Source organism: Odocoileus virginianus, chromosome 7, assembly GCF_023699985.2.
Source record: "Odocoileus virginianus isolate 20LAN1187 ecotype Illinois chromosome 7, Ovbor_1.2, whole genome shotgun sequence".
Classification (NCBI taxonomy): Eukaryota; Metazoa; Chordata; class Mammalia; order Artiodactyla; family Cervidae; genus Odocoileus; species Odocoileus virginianus.
Genome location: NC_069680.1, coordinates 45,302,010 through 45,316,675, shown reverse-complemented (window position 1 = coordinate 45,316,675; position 14,666 = coordinate 45,302,010).

Sequence of the window (14,666 nt, the reverse complement as noted above, 5' to 3'; positions counted from 1 at the left end):
TGCCCAGTATGGGATTGCTGGGTCATATGGTAGATTTATCCCTAGTGTTTTAAAGGAGAAATCCACAATCCTAAAAGACATGTACCTCAATGTTCATTGTAGCACTATTTACAATAACCAGGACATGGAAGCAACCTAGATGTCCATCTACAGATGAATGATAAAAAAGATGGTGGTACATATATACAATGGAATATTACTTGGTCATAAAAAAGAATGAATTTGAATCAGTTTTAGTGAGGTGGATGAACCTAGAACCCATTATATACAAAGTGAAGTAGGTCAGAAAAAGAAAAAAACAAATATATTAATGTATATATATATATATAGAATCTAGAAAAATTGTATTGATGAACCTGTTTGTAGGGAAGGAATGGAGATGCAGATGTATAGAATGGACTTGTGGACACAGCGGGGAAAGGAGAGCGTGAGACAAATGGAGAATGTAGCATCAACTTATATGCACTATCTCATGTAAAATAGATAGCTGGTGAGAAGTTGCTATATAACACAGGAAACCCAGATTGGCGCTCTGTGATGACCCAGAGGGGTGGGATGGGAGAAGGGGAGGAGACTTAAGATGGAGGGGGATATATGTATAATTATGGCTGATTTTCACTGTTTATGAAAGAAACCAACACAACATTGTAAAGCAATTTTCCTCCAATTAAAAAAAAAAAAAAGATTGTTCCAAGACTATATTGTGGGCCCCCCCCCCCCTTGCAGAAACAAATGAAGAGTTATTACAGGGCATTGCCATCAGAATGAATAAGCCCCAAATGTTTTCCATCTTTTTGTCACTTGACTGAAGATTCAAATAATTAGGAAGGAAGGAGATTCTGAATAGACTTACCTGGGCCCCCATGTATCATTTGGCTGAGAGGACACAGATGCCTTGAGGAACAGTTTCATTAAGACTTTAGAGAATAGGAAGTGATAACAAAGATTAGTCATCTCTGGGACACAAGAAACTACATTTTCAATTTCCCTTGTGGCTAGATGGGGTTTACCTGACTGAATTCTAGAAAATGCAGTGAAGCAAAGGTGATGTGGAGAACATCAAACCTCCTGCAGAGTCCATGGTGCTGTCTCCACTTCTTCATCTCCAGGCAGGATGTAGAAGGACCAGTGCCAAACTCAAGAGACCCTGGGGGATGTCAGATCCACCACAAGAAGTGGAGTTCCTATGTCACCACCTGAAAGTCACCCACTGAAAGTTACCCACTGAACACCCTTATGGGCCATGACATGAACGAGTCCTAAACTTTAAACCACTGAGATTTGGGGGTTGTTTCAGAAGTTCATTTCAGTTGCTCAGTCATATCCAACTCTTTGCAACCCCATGGACTACAGCACACCAGGCTTCCCTGTCCATCACCAACTCCTGGAGCTTGCTCAAACTCATGTCCATCGGGTCAGTGATGCCATCCAACCATCTCACCCTCTGTCATGTCCCCTTCTCCTGCTGCCTTCAATCTTTCCCAGCATCAGGGTCTTTTCCAATGAGTCAGCTCTTCACATCAGGTGGCCAAAGTGTTGGAGTTTCAGCTTCAGCATCAGTCCTCCCAGTAAATGTTCAGGATTGATTTCCTTTAGGATTGACTGGTTTGATCTCCTTGCCGTCCAAGGGACTCTCAAGAGTCTTCTCCAACACCACAATTTCAGAAGTTAGGATACCCTAATCATGAAGGATGAATGTTCAGCTGTCAAAATTGCACCCCCCCCACCTGATTCATTTCAATTTTTGTACTTACATTTTAAGAATGCAGTGAAGAGTTTACACAGACCACTGCCAATACTTACCTCCCATCTAATTCTCTCGCATACCTATTCCCCTATCTTGTCCTCCAAAATTCTCAGAAAATTTCTCCCTACTCCTAGTGCCCACACACCTCTTGTTCTTCAATTTCAGCTTTCTAAAGTTTCATCTTCCTTCTAAAATCTGCATAACAAAAGCTCAGAGTCTCTACAGGCAAAATAGAGCTCTTCTCTGAGGATGGGAGAGACAAAACAGCTGTTAGGTAAAGGGGAGAGGCTGAGAAAATCCATGCATTAATAATATTGTAACATTTATGAGAGTGAAAATTTGTAAACCACCTAAATGTTAAACAATTGGAAAATGGTTAAATAAATTATAGCATACTTGTTACTGGTTATATGAACAAGATAGATTTAATTCAGTCCCTGCGTTCATGGAGCTTATCGTCTAACAGCCGTTAATGATAAACAGATTTTGGAAATACAGTTAATAATAGGCTGAGCTGCACCCCACAGGCCTATGAGGCCTACACTTGCTTGGCTTTAAGACCAAAGAGCTTAGAGTCAGCAACACAGACATCAGTGGTTTAAAGAATGGGGGAGCTTTTCTGAAGCAAGGTCCTGGAGCAACACCCGACTATGTGCAGTAGAAGGCAGGAAGGACTTAGCAGCAGTCTTTGCTCTAGGGGAGGAAGGGAAACTTGCCAATTATAGGGAAATTGACATCAGGCGGTCCATTAGTTACCAGGGAAACCAGCAGAGGGGCATGCTCCTCACCACCTCTTCCATAAGAAGAAGCACCAGCTGGCTCCTGTATGTAGGACGATACCTAGGAAGTACTGGGGCAAGTACATAGGAAGGTCAGCCCTGTGTGTAAGGTGTAGGTGAAGCAGGCATTGGTTGGGCAACAGATGCCCACAGAGCAAGAGAACAGCTGTCTTGAGTGGCCTGACCATATATAATACAAAAAGAAAATCAATGGTACAACTTCAAGTGAAAACCTCCAGGTAAGAACTTGCATTTTCATATATAGTAGTAAAATCTCAATTGAAGGAAAGCTTATATGTGTAAGTCCTTGTATATGTGTGTGTACAAACTGTTTAAGTGGTTGTCTCTTAATATTGACATTATAAGTGATTTTTATTTCCTTTTTTATACTCTTCTATATTTTTAAAATGTTAATAAGTGTATTTCTAATAATAAATTGGATTTATAGGGCTTCCTTGGTGGCTCAGCAGTAAAGAAGCTGCTTGCAATGCAGGAGATGCAGGAGATGTGGGTTTGATCCCTGGGTGGGGAAGATGCCCTGGAGAAGGGCATGGCAATCCACTCCAGTATTCTCGCCTGGGGAATCTCACGGACAGAGGAGCCTGGTGTGCTGCAGTCCATGGGGTCGCAAAGAGTCGGACACAACTGAAGTGACTAAACACAACAGCACAGCAGCCTATTATTTTAACTTCCTTCATAATTTTCTGCATTTTCCAAGTATTGACAGAATGTATAATTGGAAAAAAGCATCAATCAATATAGAGTATTGATATTACTGTGTACTGAGAGACTGCCGAATTAGCTTCCTGGTTTAATAGACTTTTGCCTTCCATAGCTCTGTAGATCTAAATGTGTGTGTGTGTGTGTGTGTGTGTGTGTATTTATATTATAAATGGATTTTTACAACAAAGTGGATTATTCCCAAAGCTCAGTTTGTATATGCTTTCCTGTACTGTTAGCATAGACTCTAATGAGACTGAGTTCACCTGCCCTTCAATATATAGACACTACAATTTTATCAGATGGCTTTTAAGCAAGCAAATTCATGTCCTTAAAATACAGAGATGTAATGATTAATAACCCTGGGCCATTCAGTTCCAATGTATTTAGTAAATTTGCTGTGCTTTCCTCTTGTCAATAGGGAAATCTATAGAGATATTAAAATGCAATTTATATTGTGCTTAAAGAAAATAACTTTTGCTCAATACAACACAAAGCCACTGAATGCTAACCCCCTGACATGTGCCCCTCCCTGAACTACTCAATGCCGTTGAGAGAAGTGAGTGAATTATCAGGGGTGATTTTCATTTAGATTACTAAAACATTTCCATAGACATAGAAGTCTGAGTTGATTAAACTTTAAACTTATCTGATTATAGCACTTATTATATTATGGTTGAAGTTACAGGAAAGTACTTCAATTGATTGGATAATTGTGAATAAATAGGAAAGGATATGACTTAGAAAATTTGTTTCAATTATTTAAGTGATTGCTATATGAAGGAAATTAAGAAACTGAAGTTGTCTAAACATTGTATCAAATTCCCAGGCAAAGCTTTGAAGATGAATGCCTTCATGATGCCTCCAATGCCTAATTATCTTCTGAGACGTTGTTTACTTAGTTTAAGAGATAAAAAGATAGAAATAAAAAAAACATGTAAATTCAGCTAATAGAAAGGCTGACCTATTGACTGTTACATGTCTCTAGCTTATTTCCTCAGCTATTTTTAGAGAAGTCTCCCAGCAAAGTTATCAGTAGTCCTAACCAGGTCTTCCCCACTGAGAGCTTTAGTTTGCAGCTGTTCTGTAGTTAGCCTTCCTGATTAATGAGCAGGATTGGTGGACAGTTAAGATGGCTACTCAATCCAGTGTTCTTGGGGCTTCCCTGATAGTTCAGATGGTAAAGAATCTGCCAGCAATGTGGAAGACCTTAGTTCGATCCCTGGGTCAGGAAGATCCCCTGGAGAAGGGAATGGCAACCCACTCCAGTATACTTGCCTGGAGAATTACATGGACAGAGGAGCCTGGTGGGCTCCAGCCTGTGAGGTTGCAAAGATTTGGACTTGACTGAGCGACTAACACTTTCACACATTTGAAAGTCCTGACCTCCACAGAGGATGTTTAATAGTGCACTGTTTTCAACTCAAACTCAATCTGGGAGTTATGGTTCTTGTTCAAAGGCTAAGAAATGAAAGCTTCCTTTATACTGTGAAAGGAATCAGTACGGCAACATGGACTAAACATTAGTGGAAGAACTAGAGAGAGCATCTTCTAGGGGGAAACCCATTTAAATGTTTTCTGCCTGTCCATGTGCTTAAGTTAACTGTATTGTGACACTGTACATGGATCTTGTTTCAGATTGGGATTAGTCATTATCATAAAATTGTTGGCATCTCCATAAAGGCATGTCTTAAAGAACTCTTCCATCATAACAGAAAGATATATGATCTGGATGCTCACCCGCAGACTATAGACAGAGAAGACAGGTATAAAGATGTTTCTTTAATCTACAATCACTGCTTCTCTAGCCAGTCTCCCATCAGTGAATCAATGTTCACCTCCCAATAACAGGCCAATATTGAGCAATTTGTAGGCCTAACATTCCTAATTTCTCTTGCTGTTTTCTCTTCAGACCTCATCTTTTTTTTTTTTAAGTTAATCTTGACATCAATTGATATTGTCAAGCATGACTGTAAGTTGCTTTCACAGAGATTGTAGGACATACAATTCTGAAATTGCACAGGTCTGTGAGAGTTTAAGTTTGACAACTTATATTTTTAGGTCAGAAGTAGGTTTCCTTCCTTCCTTTTTTCCTTCCTTCCCTTCCTCTCCTCCCTCCCTTCTTTTCTTGCTTCCTTTTTTTCCTCTTCCTTCTTTCCTTCCATACCTTACCTTACTCCATGTAGGATTTGAGAAAATTTCTGTTCACTCATTCTAAGCCTTCCTAAATTGCAGGGCTAAAAAGAGGAGAAGTGTGCCCTCTCTGTCTATTTTGGTATTTTATTTTCTCCAGTACTTACGCGAGGTAGAGGATGGCTCATTCATGTTCCTTCAGCACCTCTGCACCTCCCTGTTGAGGGTCCATGGGTCAAAGTGAGGACAAAAGGAGAGTAGTTCTAAGTTATTGAGACCTTGTTGTGGGATCTTACACAAGTCACTTTTATTCCTTATCTGCTGCTGCTGCTAAGTCGCTGCAGTCATGTCTGACTCTGCAACCCCATAGACGGCAGCCCACAAGGCTCCCCCATCCCTGGGATTCTCCAGGCAAGAATACTGGAGTGGGTTGCCATTTCCTTCTCCAATGCATGAAAGTGAAAAGTGAAAGTGAAGTCGCTCAGTTATGTCTGACTCTTAGCGACCCCATGGACTGCAGCCTATCAGGTTCCTCTGTCCATGGGGTTTTCCGGGCAAGAGTACTGAAGTGGGTTGCCATTGCCTTCTCTGATTCCTTATCTACATGGAGGTAATTATAGTGTCTGACTCAGAGTGTTACTGCACCCATCAAAGATAATTATGACTATACACTTGCCTTGTGATGTGCCATGCTTCTGTCAAGGGTGATAGTCTATCCCACTGATATACTTGTGGCATAGAACTACAAGGAAGTGTCACTTACTGTTTCTTCAGGGAAAAGAATGCTGTATTTTCTTACTTGGATGTAGATATAAATACTTGAACATTAGTAGGGCCTACCCAGATTTAGGTTTGGCAAATCAACCAATTCTTCTTTGTTTACTTAAATTGGTAATGTACGGCAAATTTATAATAATAGTACATTGTATTTTTTGATTCTCCTACTATTTGCTTACTGTTTAAACTGAGTTATTTTATTTAAGTCCCCCAAATAAGCTTATCATTAAGATTTTATCTCCATTTATTTTTTTCCTATGCTGAAACTCAGGCATTGAGAGATTAAGCCGTTGGTTCAAGATCTCATGAGTGATGAAGGCAGTGTTTAAACTGACTTGAAACTCCATGCAAACCCCCAGACTTCCTCTGCAATATCAATTTGTTCAGTTCAGTCACTCAGTCGTGTCTGACTTTTTGCGACCCCATGAACCGCAGCATGCCAGGCCTCCCTGTCCACCACCAACTCCCAGAGTTTACCCAGACTCATGCCCATTGAGTCAGTGATGCCATCCAGCCATCTCATCCTCTGTCGTCCCCCTCTACTCCTGCCCTCAATCTTTCCCAGCATCAGGGTCTTTTCCAATGAGTCAACTCTTCACATGAGGTGGCTAAAGTGCTGGAGTTTCAGCTTCACCATCAATCCTTCCAATGAACACCCAGGACTGATCTCCTTTAGGATGGACTGGTTGGATCTCCTTGCAGTCCAAGGGACTCTCAAGAGTCTTCTCCAACACCACAGTTCAAAAGCATTAATTCTTCAGTGCTCAGCTTTCTATATAGTCCAACTCTCACATCCATACGTGACCACTGGAAAAACAATAGCCTTGACTAGATGGACCTTTGTTGGTAAAGTAATGTCTTTGCTTTTTTTTTTTTTTTAAGGTTGATATCTTTTTTTTTTCCATTTATTTTTATTAGTTGGAGGCTAATTATTTTACAATATTGTAGTGGTTTTTGCCATACATTGACATGAATCAGCCATGGATTTACAGGTGTTCCCCATCCCGATCCCCCCTCCCACCTCCCTCTCTACCTGATCCCTCTGGGTCTTCCCAGTGCACCAGGCCCGAGCACTTGTCTCATGCATCAAACCTGGACTGGCAATCTGTTTCACCCTAGATAATATACATGTTTCGATGCTGTTCTCTCAAAACATCCCACCCTCGCCTTCTCCCACAGAGTCCCAAAATCTGTTCTGTACATCTGTGTCTCTTTTTCTGTTTTGCATATAGGGTTATCATTACCATCTTTCTAAATTCCATATATATGTGTTAGTATACTGTAATGGTCTTTATCTTTCTGGCTTACTTCGCTCTGTATAATGGGCTCCAGTTTCATCCATCTCATTAGAACTGATTCAAATGAATTCTTTTTAATGGCTGAGTAATATTCCATGGTATATATGTACCACAGCTTCCTTATCCATTCGTCTGCTGCTGGGCATCTAGGTTGCTTCCATGCTTTTTAATATGCTGTCTAGGTTGGTCATAACTTTGCTTCCAAGGAGTAAGCATCTTTTAATTTCGTGGCTGCAATGACCATCTGCAGTGATTTTGGAGCCCAGAAACAGAAAATCAGACACTGTGTCCACTGTTTCCCCATCTATTTGCCATGAAGTGATGGGACCAGATGCCATGATCTTCGTTTTCTGAATGTTGAGCTTTAAGCCAACTTTTTCACTCTCCTCTCCCAGTTTCATCAAGAGGCTCTTTAGTTCTTCTTCACTTTCTGCCATAAGGGTGGTGTCATCTGCATATTTGAGGTTATTGATATTTCTCCTGGCAATCTTAATTCCAGCTTGTGCTTCCTCCAGCCCAGCGTTTCTCATGATATACTCTGCATATAAGTTAAGTAAGCAGAGTGACAATATACAGCCTTGACGTACTCCTTTCCCTATTTTGGAACCAGTCTGTTGTTCCATGTCCAGTTCTAAATGTTACTTCCTGACCAGCATACAGCCAAACTTAGGGAGTTTCTGGTTAAATACGTCCTTGTAAAAGCATTTTTACTCCTCTTTGCTCCCTTAGAACTCATCTAAAGTAGCAAAAGAATGAAAAACAAGGGAAAACAATACCCTCATATTCAATGAAAGAATAAAATGACCCCAACTGCAACCTGTCCCCAAATGCCCCAGATTTCTGTCAAATGTCTCAAACCTAAAGACTCATCCTGTAATTCTTTAGATTCACAGGATATCTTCTATGCTGTGGCAGTACACAGGTCACCAAAAGAGGACTGGCCCATGGAGACCCGGGTTAATAGTTTTCATTGGTAGGGGTGGCATCTCTAAAAGAAAAGCCTCACTGACATCCCTTTCGGGGGAGAGGGGGTGGTGGTAATTTTCTTTGTTGTTGAGATATAGCTGCTTTACAACACTGTATAAATTGCAGATGTGCAGGACGTGCATGTGTGCATGCTAAGTCACTGCAGTTGTGTCCAACTCTTTGTGACCCTATGGACGGTAGCCCGCCAGGCTCCTCTGTTGTCACTCTGGTTCTCCAGGTGGGATTCTCCAGGCAAGAATACTGGAGTGGGTTGCCATGCCCTCCTCCAGGGGATCGTCCAGACCCAGGGATTGAACCCATGTCTCTTATGTCTTCTGCATTGGCAGAGAGGTTCTTTACCACCAGTACCACCAGGGAAGGCCAATGTACAGGATAATGATACACAAATTTTAAAGATTATACTCCATTTATAGTTACTATAAAATAGTGGCCATATTTGCTGTCCAATATATCCTGGTAGCTTATTTATTTTATGCATAGTATATTGTACCTCTCACATATGAAGAAACCGAGGTTCAGAAAGGCTAAAGAGTCTAAGCTTACCCTGAGAGTAAGCAAGTAAAAGGTAGAGCTGGGATGGGGTCTAGGACAGGCTGGATATCACGATTGTCTAAATCTATCCAAACAGCAGCAGAATAAAGGGGAGCAGGGAATCTCTGTTTTTCACCTACTCATATCCTAGAAAGGACTTGATTGACAGAAGCACTAAACCTCAGAGATGAGGGTGGGGGGGGGGCATTCTCCCAGGGCAAAGCATTAAATCTCCCACCTCTGGACTTGCCCTCTGGCCAATTTCAGCAACCACATCCTCCCTCTCCACCTTGACATTGTCCCCTCCCTCACCCCAACTGTGGCTCCTGATCTCCTGGTCTGAGTCAGCTGGAGCTTCTGAATTGCTAGGAACGGCAAGAGGAGGCACTTTGGAAGGAGCAGAGCAATCAGGGCTGTGATTTGAATTATTGTTCAACTGTTGGTTTTTTTGTGTGTAGGTACTAGAAATATGAGTCAGGAGAATAAATGTGGGTAATCAGAACTTCATTGGTTGTCTAACCAGTGGCACAGATTGGCTCTGAAATTCTGCAGTCCTCAAGGTCTAAATCCCAATATTAGAGTTTCTTATACACTTACCTCTGCCTCCTGCATAATTCTGGGTGTGAGTCATCCCCTTTCTCTCTCTCCCGAGCATTGCTTTCAGTTACACATCTTTTGGTTCTAACTCATTTTGACCCTGTTTATCCCTGGGTTTATTATTCACCAGCAGTCTTCATTACCATTTCAGTATTTCACTTCGGACTTGAAAATATTCCATTGTGATGCTGAAAGACACCAAGCAGCAGTGTTACCTCCATGAACTTCCACTCCTAAGGAAGGCTGAAGGTGAGAGAGGGGGCTGTCTGTAGCTGAAAGTGATGGGCCCACACCACAGGCTGTAAATATTCCAATCTCTTTTGTAATCTATATGTTTTACCAGCCAGGAATGTTGGCAGTGGGCACCCTTTTGAAATGGATGAAGATGTCCAGATGACTGTTTCCTTTCCTTCTGATTAAAACTGTTAGCTTAACATATGCACCAGAACTCCTAGCCCGCCATATAAATTGTGATAGATTTACCTACAGCCATGAACCTGAACTGACATTGTGGAATGTTCAAGATTGCTCTCCCCTGTCCACATTATTCCTTAGCTAATAGTTGGCTCTATTTAAAGAAGACTCACTATTTTCATTTTAAAGGAAGCAGAAAAAAAATAAATCATAAAAATTACCCCAAAACATAGGAAGAGTTTAGACAAATAAGTGTATATATTTTAAAGAAATTACATTGTGTTTCCTAAAGGAGAGCTCAAAGGGTTCTGTGAAGAGACTATAATAAATCAAGCAGAAAATGAATAGTGTGTCAGTAGAATTTAGGGAAGAACTGCAAGAAAACAAAATCATTACAGAGATGAAGCACACTTCAGAAACGATAAGAGAGGAAAAGAAGCGGCACAATGCTGAAAACACAGCCAGAGGTAAAAGTGCTGAAAATAGGCTTGAGGAATCATAAAAACAAAATGGAAAAGACAGAGGTATTAAAAAGGGTATATGGGAATCCCCTGGGGGTCCCGTGGCTAGGACTGTGCTTTCACTGCCAAGGGCCCAGGTTAAATTCCTGGTGGAAGAACTAAGATCCTGCAGTGTGGGGAAAAAAAAGGTGAGGGAGAAGGGATATAAAAAAGTGGTCAGGGTGGAAGACAGATAAAAGATAATGAACAGAAGTATAATTTATTTTCTGAAGAAAAAAAACAGAATAAATGGAACAGAAAAAGTATTCCAGCATATTATTTGTGCATTCAAGGAATATTAATTGTGTACATATGTTACTTATGTAACAAGCCTTTTTCTTGGGGATGGTCTTGATCCCTGTCTCCTGTATAATGTTGCAAACCTCTGTCCATAGTTCATCAGGCACTCTGTCTACCAGATCTAGTCCCGTAAATCTATTTCTCACTTCCACTGTATAATCATAAGGGATTTGATTTAGGTCATATCTGAATGGTCTAGTGGTTTCCCCCACTTTCTTCAATTTCAGTCTGAATTTGGCAATAAAGAATTCATGATCTGAGCCACAGTCAGCTCCCAGTCTTGTTTTTGCTGACTGTATAGAGCTTCTCCATATTTGGCTGCAAAGAATATAATCAATCTGATTTCGGTGTTGACCATCTGGTGATGTCCATGTGTAGAGTCTTCTCTTGTGTTGTTGGAAGAGGGTGTTTGCTATGACCAGTGCGTTCTCTTGGCAAAACTCTATTAGCCTTTGCTCTGCTTCATTCTGTGCTCCAAGGCCAAATTTGCCTGCTACTCCAGGTGTTTCTTGACTTCCTACTTTTGCATTCCAGTCCCCTATAATGAAAAGGGCACCTTTTTTGGGTGTTAGTTCTAAAAGGTCTTGTAGATCTTCATAGAATCATTCAGCTTCAGCTTCTTCAGCATTACTGGTAGGAGCATAGACTTGGATTACCGTGATATTGAATGGTTTGCCTTGGAAAAGAACAGAGATCATTCCGTTGTTTTTGAGGTTGTATCCAAGTACTGCATTTCGGACTCTGTTGACTATGATGGCTACTCCGTTTCTTCTAAGGGATTCCTGCCCACAGTGGTAGATATAATGGTCCTCTGAGTTAAATTCACCCATTCCAGTCCATCTTAGTTTGCTGATTCCTAAAATGTCAACATTCACTCTTGCCATCTCCTGTTTGACAACTTCCAATTTGCCTTGATTCATGGACCTAACATTCCAGGTTCCTATGCAATATTGCTCTTTACAGCATCGGACCTTGCTTCTATCACCAGTCACATCCACAACTGGATGTTGTTTTTGCTTTGGTTCTGTCTCTTCATTCTTTCTGGAGTTATTTCTCCACTGATCTCCAGTAGCATATTAGGCACCTACCGACCTGGGGAGTTCATCTTTCAGTGTCTTATCTTTTTGTCTTTTCATACTATTCATGGGGTTCTCAAGGCAAGAATATTGATGCTTTGTCATTCTCTTCTCCAGGGGACCACATTCTGTCAGACCTCTCCACCATGACCCATCCATCTTGGGTGGCCCCACACGGTGTGGCTTAGTTTCATTGAGTTAGACAAGGCTGTGGTCCATGTGATCTGATTGGCTAGTTGTCTGTGATTGTGGTTTCAGTCTGTCTGCCTTCTAATGCTGTAGGCTTCAGTAATACGTGAACCATGAACTTCCAGATGTTCTAAGATGATCCCAGAATGTGAATATTACATGCAATCAACACTTTCTTTGAAAATCTCTTTAGAAAGTTTAATCTCCAGCTTTGGAAGAAATTGATATTTTCTCATTCGAGTACTAGATAAGGTAGTAAGTTTGTGTGGAGGCATATTGTGCAAACAGTATCTCCTTTTGCATGCCAACTCTTCTATTCAGTTCAGTGAAATGTTTGCATTACAGAGATACATTGTGATTGACCATGAGTGAGGGGCAGATGGAAATCTCTCATGCTCCTTGAATGAAGGGGAATGTAAGTTGAAATGTCTGCACTACATAAATTTTTACTCTTCCTCTCTCTCTTTATCTAAGTGTGTGGCTGTGTCTATGTAAGTTAAATAAATGCTCAGTGTCGACTTAGAAGAAGATAGCATGAGTGGTGAGTTCAGTTTTATTTAGGTTCTTGCTGAGGACTAAAGCCTAAGAGATAGCCACTCAGTAGCTCTGAGGAAACTGCTTTAAAGAGGAGCCAATTTGTATATGGTTTTTGGCTGGGAAATTCATGCAGTCAAGTATGTTGCTGTTGAGTTGCTAAGTTGTGTCTGACTCTTTTGTGACCCCATGGACTGTAGCCCACTGGGCTTCTCTGTCCATGGGATCTTCCAGGCAAGAATACTGGAGTGGGTTGCCATTTCCTTCTTCAGGGGATCTTCCTGACCCAGGGATTGAACCCGGTATTAGCAGGCATTGGCCTGCATTGGTATGTGGATTCTTTATCACTGAGCCACCTATATATATATTAGTAAAAGATTACTGCTAATCACAAAGAATAGACATCTCAAATTTATTATTTTAGTGCTTTTCTGTGTATGGGAAGATGCAAGAATCTGGGGTTATTGAAATTCTTCCTGAAGTATGCATCCAACTCTTTAAGGGCTTGCTTTTCCAAGGCGCAGAGTGCCTCATCTGTTTTTCATCCTGGACTCCTTTCTGGGTGCACTGTTGGTGGTCAGCTGCAGTGGATTACAACTTAATCCTTGTAGAACTGAGTGGTGAGTAATGTTCTTTGTCTTAGTGATCTTAAATTTTAATGTATCCACATTAGATAATGTGACTCTATGGAAATATTTTAATTAAAAGCAGCAGGTAGTGTAAGTTCATTTTGCAAAAGTTTTTATTACTCCTCTCTCTCCTTCCTACCTTCCTTTTCATTCCTTCCTTCCCCCTTTCTTTCTTTCTCTATCTTTTATCTATTTGGTTTGTATCTCTCTGTGTACATCCTTCTATTCATCTAACCATGTATACAGTAATGCCTGTGACATATATGTGTATGTGTGTTTTTAGAGAAATGTGAGTGCTTGTGTATATATGTTTATGTATGTGTGTGTGTATATATATATATATATATATATATATATATATAGGCTTCCCAGGTGGTGCTAATGGTAAAGAACCAGCCTGCTGTAAGAGACGTAAGGAGACGTAAGAGACAGGTTTGATCCCTGGGTCAGGAAGATCCCCTGGAGGAGGGCATGGCAACCCATCCAGTATTCTTGCCTGGAGAATCCCATGGACAGAAGACTGGCAGGCTACCATCCATAGGGTCACAGAGAGTCAGACATGACTGAAGCGACTTCGCATGAGCTTGATAGATATATTTATCTGATTTACCTGAAATGATGTCTACCATATGGTAACCATGCTAATCTCCAGTAGGTGGGATTTGGGTAGTAGTTTATTGTCTTTTTTCCTTCTATTCAGTATTCCTAGAATTGTTTTATGAGAAAGTATAATTTTGTAAAACCGTTAAGTCATTCTTTCCTGTTCTCTATACATAAAGAATTATACAAAATTGACTCCTAACACGTTATACCATTATACCTGCAGGTAGAGCTGCACAAACACTGCGCTTTGTACTTAGATCAGTAGGGAGCTGGCAAAAGCTGATTAGCCAAAGAAGCGAGCTTTGGTCTTTCTCTGTGCCCCATCTCCTCCCCTGTTAGCCATCTCTGTTGGTTTCTCTTATAGAGCTCTCAGTTCCCGAGCTTTACTGATTGTGTTCTGTGTGGGCTGTCATCCTGGAGACAACCTACTCTCCCTGGGGACCATTCGCTGTCTGCTTGTCGTTATCAGCTTTCTAACCATCTCTTCTCTTGCTCCCTCACTTTCTTCTTTCATTTTGCGTTTATGCTGCTCTCTGCCTCTCCTCCCTACTTTCCCTCCACTTCCCTATTCTTTCTGTGGTGCCAAGCCTTCTTTATTTTCTTATTTATTTTTATTGAAGTGTAATTGATTTACAATGTTAATTCCTGTTGTACAACAAGTGATTTGATTATAAGCATATGTACATATTCCTTTTCTAATATTCTTTTGCATTATGGTTTATCATAGGGTTTTTTAAAATTGGACGATAATTGCTTGGCAGTGTTGTGTTGGTTTTTGTTGTACAACAGGGTGAACCAGCTATGTGTGTACAGGTACCCCCTCCTCTGGAGCCTCCCTCTTACCCCCGCCCG